This window comes from Corvus brachyrhynchos, unplaced genomic scaffold (genome assembly GCF_000691975.1).
Source record: "Corvus brachyrhynchos isolate BGI_N302 unplaced genomic scaffold, ASM69197v1 scaffold565, whole genome shotgun sequence".
Taxonomy (NCBI): Eukaryota; Metazoa; Chordata; class Aves; order Passeriformes; family Corvidae; genus Corvus; species Corvus brachyrhynchos.
In genome coordinates, this window is record NW_008237911.1 from 540,282 (window position 1) to 557,194 (window position 16,913).

General features: G+C 39.5%; 1 long non-coding RNA gene across 3 annotated transcripts; it reads left to right on the plus strand.

The window, feature by feature from the left end:
• Positions 1–495: 495 nt before the first annotated feature.
• Positions 496–15,124, plus strand: LOC108446447. 3 transcript variants are annotated; one of them, XR_001861622.1, is made up of 4 exons: positions 496–4,254; positions 5,726–5,769; positions 6,079–6,137; positions 8,978–15,124. It is a non-coding gene; the product is annotated as an uncharacterized LOC108446447 (long non-coding RNA). The 3 variants fall into 3 exon arrangements; XR_001861623.1 differs by having other exon boundaries at positions 11,815–15,124; XR_001861624.1 differs by having other exon boundaries at positions 496–3,340.
• The last annotated feature ends 1,789 nt before the right edge of the window (positions 15,125–16,913 follow it).

A 16,913-nucleotide genomic window follows, 5' to 3' on the forward strand; every position in this document is an offset into this window, starting at 1 on the left:
CACCTTTGTAAAGGTCTGTCTTGACTCCACCGATTTTCAGAAGACCACTAATCTGAGAATGTATCTTCTAAGTTGTGAGGCTCTTTTGTGCGCTGCTTTTGCTGAGAATGTACAATACTTTAATAGCAGAGGGTGGGCATGAAGAAAGCTTTTTACTGCTTTTGCTGAGAATGTACAATAATAGCAGAGGGTGGGCATGAAGAAAGCTTTTTACCACACATTTTTTTTCCAGTGTACTCTCTCAAATGACAGTTTGGCAACCCACAGCAGCTGTCAGTAACCTGCAAATTATTTCTGCCCTCCCTAGCAGATGTCACAGTGGCTGTTGACAATACACTGTGATGTCCAGAGGTGACAAAGATTAGAATATGTGGATGTTGTTAAACAAAAGTGGTATAAAATGTTGTTTCTTAGGAAAAAAAATCCAACACAAACAAATAAACAAACAAAAAAAACCCCCACCAACCCCAAAGCACAGATGCCTGGCCTCCCCAACACAAACAAATAAACAAACAAACAAAAAAACCCCCCACCAACCCCAAAGCACAGATGCCTGGCCTGGCAAAAGCCTGCCTCCCTTTTTTTAAATTATTTTCCGCAGAATACAAAATGCTTTAGCTTCTGAACTCAGCTTCTTTTTAGTCTAAGATATAAGCTGCTTTTTAAAATTATTGATGCTTGACCCATGAAATAGAAAATTATGTATAAGATGGACTTTGAGCCCAGATTTCCCATGCTGGAAACAAAATACTGTAGAGTGCAACAGCTGTCTAGAAGATTTAGTAAAAAGAAATTTAAGGTAATTATAGTAATGGCTGGAACACCAATTTCTCAGTTACTTGCAGGTGTTTTCGAGTGGCAGAAAACTTTGAAAAAAGAGTCTTAAGAATATTGGGAACAAAACAACTCTGAACTTCCAGGTTTGTCCCTTTTCAGTGGTCTGAGTTGCATAAATTTGTAGCTGTGGAGCTTCTAATAACATGCAAGCAGCACATTCCTTATCATTAGAACTTGGTATGTTTTGTTTAGTCTGTTTGATTGAACCTGTTTGATTATTGATTATTTTTCATATACTTTGAATAAATTGAACATTTGGAAAGAAACAAACATATGCTAGGGAGAAGTGTCTTAAAAATCTTAATCTCCTAAAGTTACTTCTTTTCCCTTTTTCTTTCTGTTGAGGGAAAGAAAGCAGGAAAATTGCTGTTTCTGAAATAGGCTGTAAAAGAAGGATAATATAAAAACTTCCCAAGAAAGCACCTCCTCCGTTGAATTAAAAGGGAAATGGGAACTCTTTTTCCTTCTTTCCATGATCCCTTTAGTCTGTCTGCAGGGTTCACGGTGGCGAAGTGACCCTGTCAAAGTCCTTATCACTTCCTTGGAGCCTCGGGCTTCCAAAATCGTTTCAGCACTTTGAAAACGTTAAACTTAATGTTTAAAGGGGACAAAGTTTCAGTTCCATGAGACAGCTCTTCAGGTACACAACTGCTGGTGGAGGAAAGTCTCTTTGATCTGCCACAGGGCTATTTTAATAAAAATATTGTGTAGATTTGTGTGGGAAAAGCAAAGGTGCAGTTGTGTTGGAATACCTGCAACTGGTATAGACTACTTAAGAGATTATTGTTATAATGAATAAAGCAGGATTAGGCATGAATGGGGGTGAAATTTTGCAGTCCTACCTACCCATCCTATCCTATCTAATATTTTCTGGCTTTCTTCTCAGAATGGAAGAGACTTTTGTGCTCTTTGCCTGGTGAAAACAGCTGTTCAAAGTTTATGCCAGGCTTGCAAACAAGTAAAAGTTTTCTCTCTAATCCTATTTGAATTCCTGCAGCTGTAAACCTCAACTTCTGGTGTCTAGAAGAGTAATAAGTTGAATATAGATATATAAATACACATATATAGAGAGATGTATTTTGGTATGTATATTCATGACTGTATTAGAATGTAATGACACAAATGTAATTTTCACTTCAATTTCAGAGAATAAAGCAAATCCATCTTCTGTCGGTCATAGTTCTCCCACATCGCCTGCCTCAGAGAATGGGATTTGAATTTTTCCAATGAAATTAGAAAGTCATGGCCTTGGCCTGAATAGAAACAAATATTAAAAAAAATGTTTATACAGAAGATGCCAGTGTAATCCATGAGACTTCTCTGGTTGTTAATTTGTGAGCATTGTTAATTCAGTAGCAATAACCTGTATTAGTGCAGCTGAGTGTCAATATTAACACGTGGGATTATATGCATTAAAAAGGCTCCATTTGCCTTTTTTTCCCCCTCCTAACATGCATGATCAGTTTCAAGTATAACACTCTCAAATTTGTATTTTATTCAGCCAATCCAGATCTCATTACGTTGGACAAACACTGTACAGGAGGAAAGTGGATCACATAAATGCCCCTAATATTATTCATGAATTTTCCTACTGCAGTGGGTTGGAAATATGCCACAAATATTCTCCTATAAATTACTTTCTTTAAGTTCTGGTATTGTATTTCTGGCTGGTTTTTTTTCATTACTATTTAGAAGGTTTTGATTCATTGCTTCAGATAAAATTGAGTGCTTTACTATTGCTGTTTGTTCTCTGATGATGCTCATCTGACCTCTTTTTTCTTTTTTTCTTTTTTTAAAGCATGCTTTGAATCAGCCAAAATTTATGATTGTTCAATACAGTTTCAGCTGCTGTAGGTAATAGTTTTGACTCCCCCTTGTCTTCTGATGTAGAACTGTTTGCACACTGGTAGTTGCTGTTGGACATAGTGTTATAAAACAGCCCAAAATATGGGACTAGAAATATAGATATTTTTTAGTACATATATAAATAATAAAAAAATAACATTATCTATTTTATATGTGAAATATTTAAGTTAAAAACATATGAAGTATTGCATATGGCCCACATAGGGTCAAGGACAACTGGATTTAAGTCCTTGTTATTAATGGAAAAGCTCCAATCTTAAATTGGGCCATGCTGTAGTGTTTAACAGAAATATTATCTGTGATATTCATTCCTGTAGGATCCTTTAAGACAATTTTAAAGCAAGATTCTATCTAAAAAATTCCACAGATTTTTCACAATAATTTCAGTATAAATCCATGGCATTTCTATGGCATTTTATTGTCCCAATTACCCCTTTTTATAGGTTGACAAAACCTTCCATAAAGAAGTACCGAATCTTCTTCGTGTGTTGTGCTGAAATCCTGGAATGACCCATGGTATAAAATGCAAAAAGAAATATACTTTTGACAAGGATGGGTCTGTGTTTACTGAGCATTGCTGAATACTTGAAAAGCTCATTTGTGCCTATTAATTGAAGAATCTCTTCTGTTGGTTATGGTATGTTTACTAGGTCAATTTCTTTTCATTATTTGTTTGGGGCTTTTTTTATTTCAAGCAGGTGAAATTTTGTGTGATTCTGGTTCGTGTGGACAAACCAAATCTCTGTGACTGAGAGGGGACTTTTAAAAGATTCCCCCAGAAATAACAAGACCAATGTAAAATAAGCAGTGATTGAACTGGTATTTGCATTCAGATGTGGATATTCAGACATATTCATTTTGGTGGTGTTTGGTATTTTTTTATTGTAATTGTAGTAGATCGGCTTTTCTTATAATACAAATATATTGATTGGTACAAAATGGCATTAATTGGAGAAATCTGAAACATCTCTAGGGTCAGAGATATGCTGTTTATTGTTGGTGTTTATTTCTTTTGACTAGGCTGAGACGTGTGTACTGGGTTTTTTGGTGTTTAAGGTGTAACAGTCTTCATATTAGTACAAAATTGCTATTGGTGCTGAGTTTCTTCATTCTGTTTTCCATCTGGTCCTGGGTTTGGCTTCTGTTCACTAAAGTCATTAAAATTCTTGTGCATTCTGGGTATGAATAACAAAAATCATTATTGGTACATTCACTCTTTACTACCAGAAATCCACATAATTTTTTTTTTTTTTTCCTAGCACATTGCTGGGCAGAATATTTTGAGTTATGGCTTTATTTCCCTTCATCCAGGAATTTTGCAGCAAAGGGGCTGCTAATAAATCTGGAGCCAGAAAAAAGGTCAAAGTTTTGAGGTCAAAGCATTCACTGTGTGGGGCTTTCTGGGGCAATTACCACCTTGTCCTCCTTTTCTGGTGTTTCTGCAAGGTCTGACATTATTGGGTTCTGATCCACAGCTCCACATCTGAATATTTATTGGGAAATACACACCTGGTGAAACACACAAACACATTCCTGTTAATGTGGAACTAGGTGAGCACTGCTGGAATAAACTGCCTTTTTTTTTTTTCATGGATCTGACTCCAGATGATCACATTTCATGGAAAAAAAAAATCTTTCTGCCCGTAGTTAAGAATGCAGCATATCAAATGCTGATTACCAATGAGATGAGAATTCACATTTAAGAGAGCAGAGACCAAGCAGAATTTTAATCTTGAGAGAATGACCTGATTCAGATTATGATTCCAAAATTAGAAAAATACAGGCTAAAAATGTTTCATTTGCCATGCCAAAGAAATATTTATCTTTAAAGTGTAACCACTGTGCCATAGCCAGTTCTGCACATTCCTGATCGGTTTTTTTCCTGATTCCTGATCACATTCCTGTTGATTAAACACCCTTGTCCTTTTCCAGCTGTCAATCCAGACCTGTTGTATGATGTCTGACAGTTGTCACTGAGTTTGCTGTTCCCCAGTATTTTCTATGGGTCTCTGATCCTTCAAGCTTAGAATGATGAAAGTAATTAGCTAAATGGTTGTTCTCTAAATATAGAGAAACCTTCTAAGTAAGGTCATAGAGAGAATTAACCTTTTTTGCCTCCACACACACCTCCTAAAGATTTGAACAATTGATTTCACATAGGTGACAAATTGAAGTTGAACAGCAGTGTGACAAATACACTTTAGTTTTGCACCTTATTTCACATACTCTAGGAAAGCAATGCTTAGGCAGGTTATCAATAAAGGACAGGTGACCTGTGTGGTAATTGACACAAACACAAAGCCTGAGAGGCTGTTTTACTCCTTCAGCTGTTGATCTTTTGGGTTTGGTTTGTTGTTTTGGATCTGGTTTTGGTTGGTTGGTTGGGTTTTTTCAGGAGAACGTGGATATCCACAGCTGCTCCCCACATCAGGATCTGTTTTCATGTAATTCTTTTCTGGATTCTGAACTAACCATGATAAATAAAATTAGGAAAGACGATAAACAGCTTTGAGGTATGGTTGCCTACAGGCTTTTAGGTATTTTTGATCTCAGTCTGCTCTACTCAAGTGTGATAATGGGTAATTAATTTGCTAAACTGGAATAAGATTTTATTACTAGAACATCTTGTCAGAAAATTTGTAAATTGAAGTCAAGAAGTCAAAAGACAGTGAAAGCAGTCATTTATGTCTAACAAAAGCTAAGTGTGCATGTCCTGCTTTTAAAACTCAGGAGCATAAACATTGAATGAAACTTTGTAAATGGAACTGAAGTCCCTCACTGTAGGAATCACCCTACAAACAGGAATTTGCAGTACAAAGTAAAGAAGTTTATTTCACCAATCTTTATAACTATTTATTCTGTATAATTAACTGTATTTGGAATGTGTAGAATCAGATACACAGATCTCAGCTTGAGATGTGATTTCCATCTGAGCTGGAGCTCTTTACTTTGTTTATCTTAATATACATATGTATATGCTTCATATCCATCTCTGATTAAACATATGTGCTTTGCCTTTCAGAAAATCAAACACATGATGTGTGATCCAGAAATGGCTGAATCAAGGTAACAACTACACTGACTTTAGGCATCAACTTTGATGTGTAAATGTGAGGGTTTGGCACTTCAGAAAAGAAAAACCTTTCTCTTTTGGTACTCTATGACTTTCTTGCCCGTCATCAGAACAAGAAGTCTTTGCTAATTGCAGTGATGAATGAAAAACTTGTCTCTTAATGAATTTTGTGCACTAGCACAAAGGATGCATGGCTACTGCTTCAGCAAATGTATTCTGTTGCTCTTTTTTGTCAGTGTTAGCTCATCTTTATTTAGGATGCTTCATCGTTTACTATTCAATGTTCTGTCCTCTGTCTGCAGAAATAATGAAACAACAATAAGAAGAATCTTGACTGCAGCACGTGCCCTGTCTTTGAAAGGTGAGAATAGTTCACAAATGCTGTTTTCTTCAAATAGGAAGCAGTGCTATTTAGGAAAGTGCTTATAAACAAATGTCTTCCAGGGTTCTTACACAGCGTCATTTTTAACGGCTCTGCTTTTGTCAGAGAATTAAGCTAAAAACCATCTGCCTTCTGTCTTAAAAATATTGGACTGAATCCAGACTGGGAGGTGAGAGCCTCACCTGCACCGAGCTGGGTTCACTTTAATACCAATTGTAATTCCAAGTACCTGAAATTGCCTCACGGAGCCTGTGAGGAGGGAGCAGCACTGCCCTTCTCTCTTCCCCTGCTTGCTACAGCTGTCCTCTGAGCGAGATGCCTGAGGGCAGGAGTCAAAATAGAGAATTTACCATGGGCTTTTTGCCCCACACAGGCAGCGCTTTTCCTCCTCCTGGCTGCATCCTGCCTGCCTGGGACCTCACCTTCTCTTATGGCTACCTGTGGAAAACTTCTCTGAGCTCGTGGTTACATCCCTCACACCACTTAGGATGGTCGCTCCGAAATTACTCACTGTCCCTTTACCAAATCTCATGTTCCCTACCTCTTCTATTTAACTCTTCCCACTGACATCCACTGGTTTTCCATGGTGCCTCACTTTTCCATACAACCTGCACACTGCTACTTAAAGCAGAACTGCAGGAAAGCTGCCTGTCTCAGGCCCACAGGCCAATGTCACCCCGATGCTGACAGGAGCTCTCTGTGCTATTTTCAGAGGTAGAAGGGGGAAATTGCTTCTGCAAGGGACGCAAGACAGATGGCTGCAAGTACAGCAAGCACTTACTTGGTGGAAGGAAATAAAACCTGTGCCTATTGCACTCTGACAGATTGGTTTGAAAGGGTTCCATGCAGTTTATTACCTCCAACCTGGTAAAAAGAAACTTATTTAGCATCAATGACACCCCACGTTTAATCCTAACTCTTTCAGTGGGGAAGCAGAAGATTACAAGTAGTGGTTTGAGGGCCACCAGCAGCTCTTTTAGGCATCTTAAATCAATTTATCTGTAGGCTCTCTGTAATTTACAGGATGAGGGAAATACTGAATGTGAGAGACAGTTGTACTTTTCCATGAACAAAAAGGTCAGAAAAAAATTGCTTGTCAGCCAGGTATATAGTAAACATAAATTTAGCCTTGTGCGGATCAATATAAGGTTGTGTGTTCATATCCGATCACCTCAGATGGATTAAGATGTTGGATATTATTAAGATAATAAAAGACGGGATTGGCATCATAATGGTGGTACTTTGTCCTTGAAATTCTGTGGCTGGAGAGGTTCCCATTTGTAGATGCCAGGTGGTTCTTGAAACCCAGTCACTGAAATGAGGGAAGATTTGTACCTGAACAGGGTTCTCCTGTGAGGTTTTCTTTGGGTGTTCTCTTCTCCTGTTTTTTATCTATCTTTTTTCTTCTTTTGTACTGTTTTCATTTTCAGTCTCAATCCACTTTCCATCTTTATGTTTTGTTAATGAACAATTGCTAGCATGGTATCCTGGTTCTACAACATTTTTGCTTTTACCAGCCAGCACACCTGGCCATGCTCAGGGTTACCCATATTTTTGTGGTAATTTCCTTGAAACTGGGCTCAGAAAACTGAAAAGACATATTTTACTGAAGGTCAGGTAAAGCATCCATCTCTCCCCGTTCTCATATCTGGTTTGTGAATGTGAAAAAATACGTTTCCTCATTAAAATTAGTCTGGGGTTGAATGCTTTTCCTACTCCTTCCACCCTAAAGACCAGGCATCCTTTAGGCTCCCACCCCTGCCTTTGCACTGTTCTCTTAAGGTGTAATTGTTCCTTTCCAAAGTGTCATTGTAAGGACAGGATTCTTCTGGATGATCTTTCTTAGACAGTTATTTCAGGCTACACTGTTATAACTGATCTTGATTTACAGCTTTTTTGTCTTTAGGAAAAATTCTTTTCATCCATTTTAGATTAGACCTAAATCTTTGCTTTTTCAGTCTGCATGCAGTGTGTATTTTGAATACATTAAATTTTTTTTATGGCATCTATTAATGTGTTATGATAGGAAGAAAGTTGAGTTTGAGCTTTGTCCCCTTCTGATTGAACTCCTGCTGTAGGATCGAGTGGGTTTCATATCTCTCTGTTCAGATTTACCATAAAAATATTAATATAAAATGTCAATTAAAACATAGAGCATATGTGTCCTGGCACAGCAGTTTTCTAGTGCCTCTGTGAGAATACTTCTATTTTTTCCTTTGACTCTTCTACAATGAAATCCTGGTGATCACTTATGATGAATCATTTTAATTGCACTGTGGTATGTAACACAGCAAGTGGAGTTCTCTTGCTCTGCTGTGTCTGATATGAACGTAGGCTTTCCTTCCTCTGAGTAATGGGGTAAGATCAAAATATCCAGCACAAATCAATATTAGATACAGCCCAGCACCACCTGTAGATAGGCACTGCACTAGGAAAGTAAACATGAAATGAGTCACGCTTTCTGTGGCTTTCTTCCCCCTGCATGTTGGATAAGCTCTGACCCCTGAAGAGGTGATGGTGTTCGTTTGCTTGTTTGTTTGGCTTCCCAATTGTTTCATCTCTGATTAGAGGATAGAACTCCCAGTCACAAGCCCTAAGCGTCAAAAGATGGCTGAGTCCTGAGGGCAGAGTTTTACAGATGGAAGTGACTGGAGGCAAGGAGGTTTGGCTTTCCAAGGAAAGGTTGGATGTCACCAGAGCAACCTGTAATGGCTCTTTGAGTTTGGCTCTGGCAAGGAAATGAAAAGTGGCCGTGTCAGTTTAACAGCCACAATGGTCTGGATCGATCCTAATGCAGCTTTGATCTTGTTTTGCTGCAGGCTGACCCTCTGAGGTTGTTTCAGCTCTCAGCACCTGCAGAGGACACAGACCTCTCCCACTTCTGCAAAACAAGGGCTCAGGCTGCGATGGTGGCATAAAAACTTCTGCTCTCCAGACAACAATCTGCTTTTCTTCCTTAGTTTTCATATTCCACAAGGATGTAGAGCATAGAAAGGATTTTTCTTTTCCTTTTTGTGTGTGTTTGGCTTTTTTTTAAATAGCCGTGCTTGGTGGTTCACCTGAATCTAATTGATGCATTGATAAGGTGCCAGCTACTGTAATCAGTCGACAGAAGGCAACCAACTGCTGCTGTTGCTGCTTTTTTTACTTCAGACTATAAAATGTGTGTATGGATTAACATTCATGGTTAGATCAGCCTTTCAGGTACTGAAGTTTTCCATTTTCACGCTCCTTTGACCCTGCACGCTTCACAGCCACTCCCAAGAGTCTCTGTTGGTGGTAAATGGATGTAGAAAATGGATGGGGTTTTGTTTGTGGGGGGCGGTTTTTTGGTCTTCTTCCTAACTTCAGTGGTTGAAGTTGACTAATTATCTAAGATGTGATGGTTTATGGCTGATCAGACTTCTGCAGATTTTGCTTTTGTTTCCTGCTTTCAGCATGGCTTTGGATGTTTCTGAGAGCCACACCAGGGAGACCTGCTTTTAACACCCTCATTAAGGAGAAGGAGATATTTTGCTTCCAAAAGCCCATATTCTGTTGTTTGTTACTGCAAGCTTAAAAATAACAACCTTAGAAATATTTCAAAGTTCTCTAGAGAATGAAGCCTGGTTCAGGAGACTGATGGCCAGATTGTGCTACCAGGTATGATATAAATCAAGAATAACTCCACTGAATGCAGGGCCATTACTCCAGCTTTACCAGGAGCAGGATGTGACCCTCAGTTTAATTTCTGAAATGGCTTCGGAATTTATTGGAGCTCTGCATCTCTGCAGGACCTTTCTTGGCTTTGCTGCAGTGGTAGCCTGATGTAAATCAGATTTCCTTGCAGCTGAGAACAGTGCTGATTATATATGAAGCTCTATTAGTGCTTGCTGGAGTTTTGTGTTCCTGAGACCACGTTAGGCATTCAAAGAGCTCACCCTTCTGCCTGTGACCTGCAGAAGGAGTAAAGTGTTTTACAGTAGTAATAAAGAGATTACATTAGATGAAGTTATTTTCAGTAACTATATCAGGAAGATTGAGAGTCAATTATCCCGGCCAGGTTCATCTTTAGGACACAAGCAAAGCAGAGGGTTCAGACATTTATACTATGCCAGCAAAAAAAGATTTAAAGGCACTGTGTTCTCACTGAGCGCTTGGGCCTTAGCAGCAGGAGCATCCAGGGAGGTCACTGAGCATATTTTGGGAGCAGCAGTCTCTCTTGGGGTGCTCTTTGACCTCTTGGACTTCTTTACTAAGCAGCAAAAGCAGGCTCTGTGGCTTCTGTCACCTGTGGAAGTGACTGTTTGGTAGGGACAATAGTGCTGAGGCTCATACAGTTTCTGGTTTCTGTTCTGACGATATGGTGAATCTGTCACTTCTGCCCCTCACAATTAAAAGAAATTGATGATCTGGTGAGCTGGGTGGGTGGGACTAACACTGGTAAAGTTATGCTGACATAAATCCACTGAAGAGCTTTCTCAGTGTATGCCCCAGTTACTCTGTCCACGAGTCTTTGTCTGTTTTGTCACCCTTTACTTACATTGTGAACGAGATGCTTCTTTCTCTTCATTCATCTGTGGTTTTACTGCATTTTTTACACATTGAATTTTTGTGTATCGAAGCACTGAACTGTGTTTTCAATCAAAATGAGTTGAGTGATTCCTACTTGACTGAATGAAAGAAATCCCAAATCCTTCCAGTGTGCAGTGGTGTCAGAGAAGTGTTATTATGTTTTCAACAGCTCATGGTGTACCCAGAAACATGTATTGTTTTCTCTTTCCACCCCTTTTCCTTCCTTTTTGGGGACTGTAATGCACTTACGTGTTTAGCTGTTTATAATGAGGGGATTTCAATATGGTTTGAGTTAATTCTAGCAGGTGAGTGCCTTTATAGACTCACCTCTGGCACAAGTTAAAATGGCCTGCTTATCCAAAGAATGAACCTAAAAAGTGCAATCATCACTTGATCTGCCATTCTGAATCAAGACTGTCTATTAATAAGTCACTGTTTTGTTTTGGTAGTATTGATTCCCCAGAACTGATTGCATTTCAGGAAGCAGCGCACCTCTTTCTTCCTCAGGCTCTCCTCAATAACCACTTTGTCTTAGCAGTGGTGGCTGAACTGCTAAAGCAGCTGCTGCTGAGAAATAGGGAAGCCTAAGGAACCATTCTGAAAGTTGGATGCTGCTTTAGGTAAAGCCCGGATAAAATTGCTCAGGCCAACAAATCTTCTGTGATTTCTGGAATTCTGTCCTAAAGTCATCAGAATCAAGCTTCAGCTTGTGTAAGAAAGTCTTTCAACAGCTTTTGTGTTGAACAAGTTTTGTTGAGGAAGGGTAAAGATTACCCCAAACTATTGCAGTGTCTCTGAAGATGCTGTGTGAAGGGACTGAGGGGAGAGAGGCTGTTTCTCCTGCTTTGGAAAGGACTCCAGTTTACCTTAGAAAACAGGTTGCTGATAGCAGGATCACAGATCCCCTCAATTCCTGGTTAATTCTGAAAACAGTGTGATTTTCCATGCTCAGTTCTGGCAAATGTTAAAATACTATTCTAAATCCCTCACCTGCTGTTCACAGCTGATTTCCAAAGCTGACCACTGTTCTTTTTAGTTTCTACCACTGCTGTAAGTGTGGATTCTTACCAGGTTTTTGTGCTCCGCTTTTTTCACCACCGAGCTGTTTAGCTGCGTCTTGGAGAGGACTTCTTCCTTGTTTCGAGGCAAACTGAAGCCAAACAAAAAAAATTCGGAGATGTCTGTGTGACATTCAGGTGCTGACAGAGCGCTCCAAACATCTGGCATGATTCTGCAGGGTTAGGCGGCCCTGCACTTTAAAACAGCTTACACTTTCAAACAATGGAATTTACATGCTTCAGAGGTTTCCTATCTCCTTATCTTGTCCGTGAGGAATTAATAAGTTGAAGCCATTCAGCTGAGAGTGGTGGCTTGGTTGTGTGCCTTTTAGAAAGCAGCTGAAGCGTGAGGAGACTGTGGCTGGCTACATTTGCATGGACTGCAGCTCACCGACATGGAGACTTTTCCTTTGATGCACTTTCTTTAATCTTCTGCACTCTGACTTATCCAACAGGTGATAAAATACACCTACCCCTTGCAATCAAAATATTATGCTTTTATGTGCTGACTTATCCCCTGGGATCTCCAAACACTTTGCAAACCTTTTGGCTGAGCTGTTGTGAAGGGAGAGGCTTTATTCGCATTTCCTGCTTAAACAAATCGAGGAAGAAAGGAGTGAAGTGATTTGGCCAAGGTTTGTGTTTGAGCTGCAAGGCCTTGAGCTGTATCTATCATCCATTTCCTAATTATATATAGAAGTGGATCTTTCAGAATGTTTTGGGTATTTGGTTTTGGGATCAAAGCAGGGGAATCCAAAAAGGTCTGCGGTGTTTGGAAAACACTTCTCAAACCAATGCACAGGAAAATTGTGGGTCCTAGGCAACTCTAGTTTAGCTGGTGAAGGTTGTGAGTGTATAAACTGGTGAATTTTAAGTACTTTAAAAGTATCACTGATCAGAGCCTCAAAAGTTGCAATATTTTTCACTACCTATGTGTTCAAACATTCCCCCAAGCCTACAGTACCATCCCCAGGCACACCCCAAATGTACAAATCTGCTCCCATTACTTTCCCTCTTTTGGGAGCACTTTTCCTCAGATATTCCTTTTCCACTTTTCCCCCAATATACAGAGGGGAGATGGTCTGCTTCTTTTCTGATTAAGGCTCAGGAAAAAGAGTGATGAAAGGAGCATGATATTCATTTATGCTGGCATTTCATGTGGTAAATTTACTTTTTTCTCACTGGTAAATGAGAAGCTTGAAGAATCCCCTACATCATCTATAAATACAGTGACCACCAAAGAGTGGCCTGCTCTGACTTGTTCGTGGACGTATTTTTAACAGAAATTTGTACACACGTGATAATTTTGTGGGATTTCCCATGATGATTTTCAAGGTGACCATTCATGTTTGGGTCTCTGTCTTTCCTGCTGCTTTTACTTCAGAATGATTGATCTGTAATAAATGAGATAAATATGTGAAAATACGTCAAATGTGTGTAGCATGACAGATTTAGATAATTCACCAAGATAATTTTAAAGTGCCACTGGCTTCCACATTTATTGTAGTCAATTCTGTAACTGATGTTTCATGAATTTTTAGTACTGACGTAATAATTTTCAACTGTAGGAGCGAATTTAGGACTGAAACTACCTTAAACTAAGCCCAGCATATAGATGAAATAATAAAACAAAGCAAATTTTGACCTGGAGTAGAGGGAAGTACTGTGTTGATTTAGCCTGGAGTAGCTACAGTTTATGGTGGGAGATTTTTTTGCTGCTCATGTCACAAGCAGAAATATGGAATCATAAGGCAAAAATGAGTAGCACCTTCAGCATGAAGGCTGCCTACATAATTTGAATTCAAGGGACTACTTGGCTGGTGAGAAGGAATTGGTAGGTGTGGGATGTTTTATGATAGCAGCCTTGTGGTGTGCCTGCAGCAAGAAATGCAAACACATTAAACTCTAAGGTAATGTTGCTTAAATAATTTGTGTGCTTCTGTATATATATGTTTGCACAGCAGCAGCAGCAGTTATTGAAACTGATGCTAGATATTTCTGGAGTTTTCATTCAGTGTAGGGGTTTGCTACGTGTAATTTTGATATGTGATGGCATTAGACATTTCTCAAACACGGGCCAAAACCAGCAACCCAGTAATTGCCTTTTTGCTTTTCCATTGTATTCTGCTATTGTAACTGCTTTCATGTGTTTGCACTGACTCATTCTTATCTGTAATGGTTTTCTTTTAAATTATAAAATCTACAAACAGCTGATACAAACTTAGAAAATTATAAAAGCTGCAAGCACTTGGATCATCCAGCACAGTGATGCACTAGGATTCCTTGCATAGCTTTCCTGAATCAGCCATATTTACGTTGCTGTAATAATCTAAAACAGGTTTTGTAACTGTGTGTTTTTGCTCAAAAGCATGCTAGAGCAGCCCTGTTATAGTCAAGGAAAACAAACAACTTGGCTTTCCTGGGAATAAAATTTTGATAGAGAAGAAGCAGGTGTGAAGTCCACTGGCAATTCTTTGGGCAGAGAAAGGAACACAGAGCAGATGGGTTTCACTTCTAGCCTGGGAGGTTGTTCAAGGATCTTGCAGATGGCATCAGTGTTTGAAATGTCCACAGATACATTCTTCAAGAAGGTAAGGGGATGGTGTGGATTCCCAGGCCATGAAAGGTCCTCAGACCTCTGCTCTGGCAGAGCCTTTCTGCACATCTGGGCTCTTCTTTGGGGCCTGGGGCTTCTCCCTGCAGGGCACCATGGAAGGCAGGGATCTCAAGGTGCCCCATGGGACACAAGAAGCAGGGAGCTGTGAGGGGCTGGTCTGAGCTCTGCTTTCCATGCTCAAAATGGCAGCCTTTTGCCTCCTTAACCAGGTACCAGGTAAAGGCCAAATTTTGGTCTGGTTAAATTCAGGTAACTCCTCTGGTGACACCAGAGGTGTGCAAATGTGTGCCAGAAAGGATTCCTGTACATGCAGCCGCAGCGTGTTAACTTTAGAAATCACAATATGTTGCCTATTACAATGTACTCCAAAGTTAATTCCCATCTGATCATCCAGGAAATGTCAGATTTTGAAATGTCTGTGATGGGTATAATAAGACTTTATCATCAAATGTCTCTCAAATGCTAATGAAGCCGGAAGAAACAGTAAAGCAAACACCTCTTCAAATTAATCTATATCAAAAAATCTGTTCAATTAATAAAACTGGCAAAGAATCTAGGAATGTGGGATGAATCCAGAAGAGTGACAGGTTTTCCAACCTCAGCTTCACCCTTTCCTAATGTTAGGGAGAAAGTGGTTATTAAGTGAGATGGAGTCTATGACATCTGTCCCTGCCCTTTGTTCTGTGGAGAGCTCAGCATTAAAAGAGGTTAGGATTAGATTGGTTTATGAGGGAAGAGAATGAAAATGGTAAAAAAATCCTAAGGCAGTCTGGGAACGTAGCAACACGAAGATCTTCATAATTTCTCTCCCCTGATAACCAAGGCTAATGCACCCCACAGAGGAGAAAGAAGAGCAGCAGTGTCTGAGGTTCAGCTCCTGAGGAGGTGAGTGCTGGCCCAGGAGTCTGGAGAGCACCCACCAAGGCTCCATCATCCATGTGGGAAAACTGGAAGGATCCATCCCATTTGCAGGGAGCTGGAAAGTTGAGGGGGGGGTAGATCAGCCCCTCCAGGCACAGAGGCTTGTTGGCTACAGGCTTTGCATTCCTACAGGTCATTTGTGGATTTCCTCCAGAGAGGTGGTGGATTTAAAAACTCCATTTGAGAACGGAAAGCACACGGCACTGAGCTCCCATCTGCTGCCTTACACAGAAATGTTCTGCTTTGCAGTTAATGTTCTGTATTCACACAGCTGAAGGCTGTAATGGATGTGCCCATGTCTGCAGGATGCTGGTAGCTGTATTTAATAGGCACTTACGTGCTTAATATGATGTAATTGTTAACATAGGATTGCTACACAGTAATAAATCCACTTATTAATAAAGCTTCTGTGGGAACCAACCAAAAAAGAAATGTTGATGATTTTCAACAAAGCATAGTAGTGGTTTTTTGAAGACAGAAAACAAGAAATCTCCTGTTTAGCAGACTAAAAATAGTAAACGCCCTCCTTGAACAGACAAAAAGAGTCCACTGGAAGTTATTGACTGAACTAGTACCTGAGGGACATGAATTTGATGCACATTTCTTTCCTTGGCATTTAAGAGAGTCTCTTTCCATGTTAACTGGGATAGCTGATACAGAAATTACACTGATCCTGTTTTCCAGTTCTGTTGCTTCAGCCAGGACAAGGAGTTCAAGCTGGCAGCGCTTGAAGGAAGGGAAGTGCAAGATTTGGAGATCATAACCCTGTCACACTGCAGTTCATGGTGAGGCAGCCATTTATACAAACTCATTGAGATGCTTCTTTCAAGATATATTTACTGTATTCCACGAAACTGGGCCATGTGTTTCTGCCTTGGAGCAAGATTAGAAGATTATCTTTATTTTTCCCTGGTAAACAGAAGACTGGTTCTCAGACTTAGTGCAATATAAACAGAGGAGCTACACATAAAAGGAAAAGAAGCCTGTACTTGATGTAAAATTTGAAATAGTGTTAGGTAATTCAAAGGAAAATTTCACTACTGCTTGTTTCAGACTTGGGTTGGGTTGTAGTGGCAGTGGAAAAAATTCTGCAGGAAAATGGTTTCTCAGCAAAGCTTATCAGAGTATTCAGTGCTGTGCTTTATAGTTTGTCTATAAATAACACAATAATAAAATAACAGCAATAAATTGAGCAGAATACATGATGAAAAGTGATGATTATATATATAAATTAAAATGTCTGTTTTCCAGTTAGAGAAGTAGTATCATCAATTAAATCTCTTCCTTTGAGAATAAGAGCAGATCTTTAATCCTAATTAATAATTTTACCTGTAAAATTTGTATGAAATGAGGAATTACATGTTACTGGAAGCCATCAGAGCCAGTGAAAGATGCCTGTTGAATGAATTAGTATCACATGGATGAAAGGCATGATGTTGTGGCTGCATCTAGGTATAAGCTGCCTCCTGGAAAATTCAGAAATATTTTTGAAATATGGGTGAAATATTGACTGAGTCAAGGCAGACGTGGATTTCAAAAGTGTCATGTCAATAGTAAACATGCTAGAAAATCCCATCCCAAAAATGTGATGGCAAGAGAGGGTTG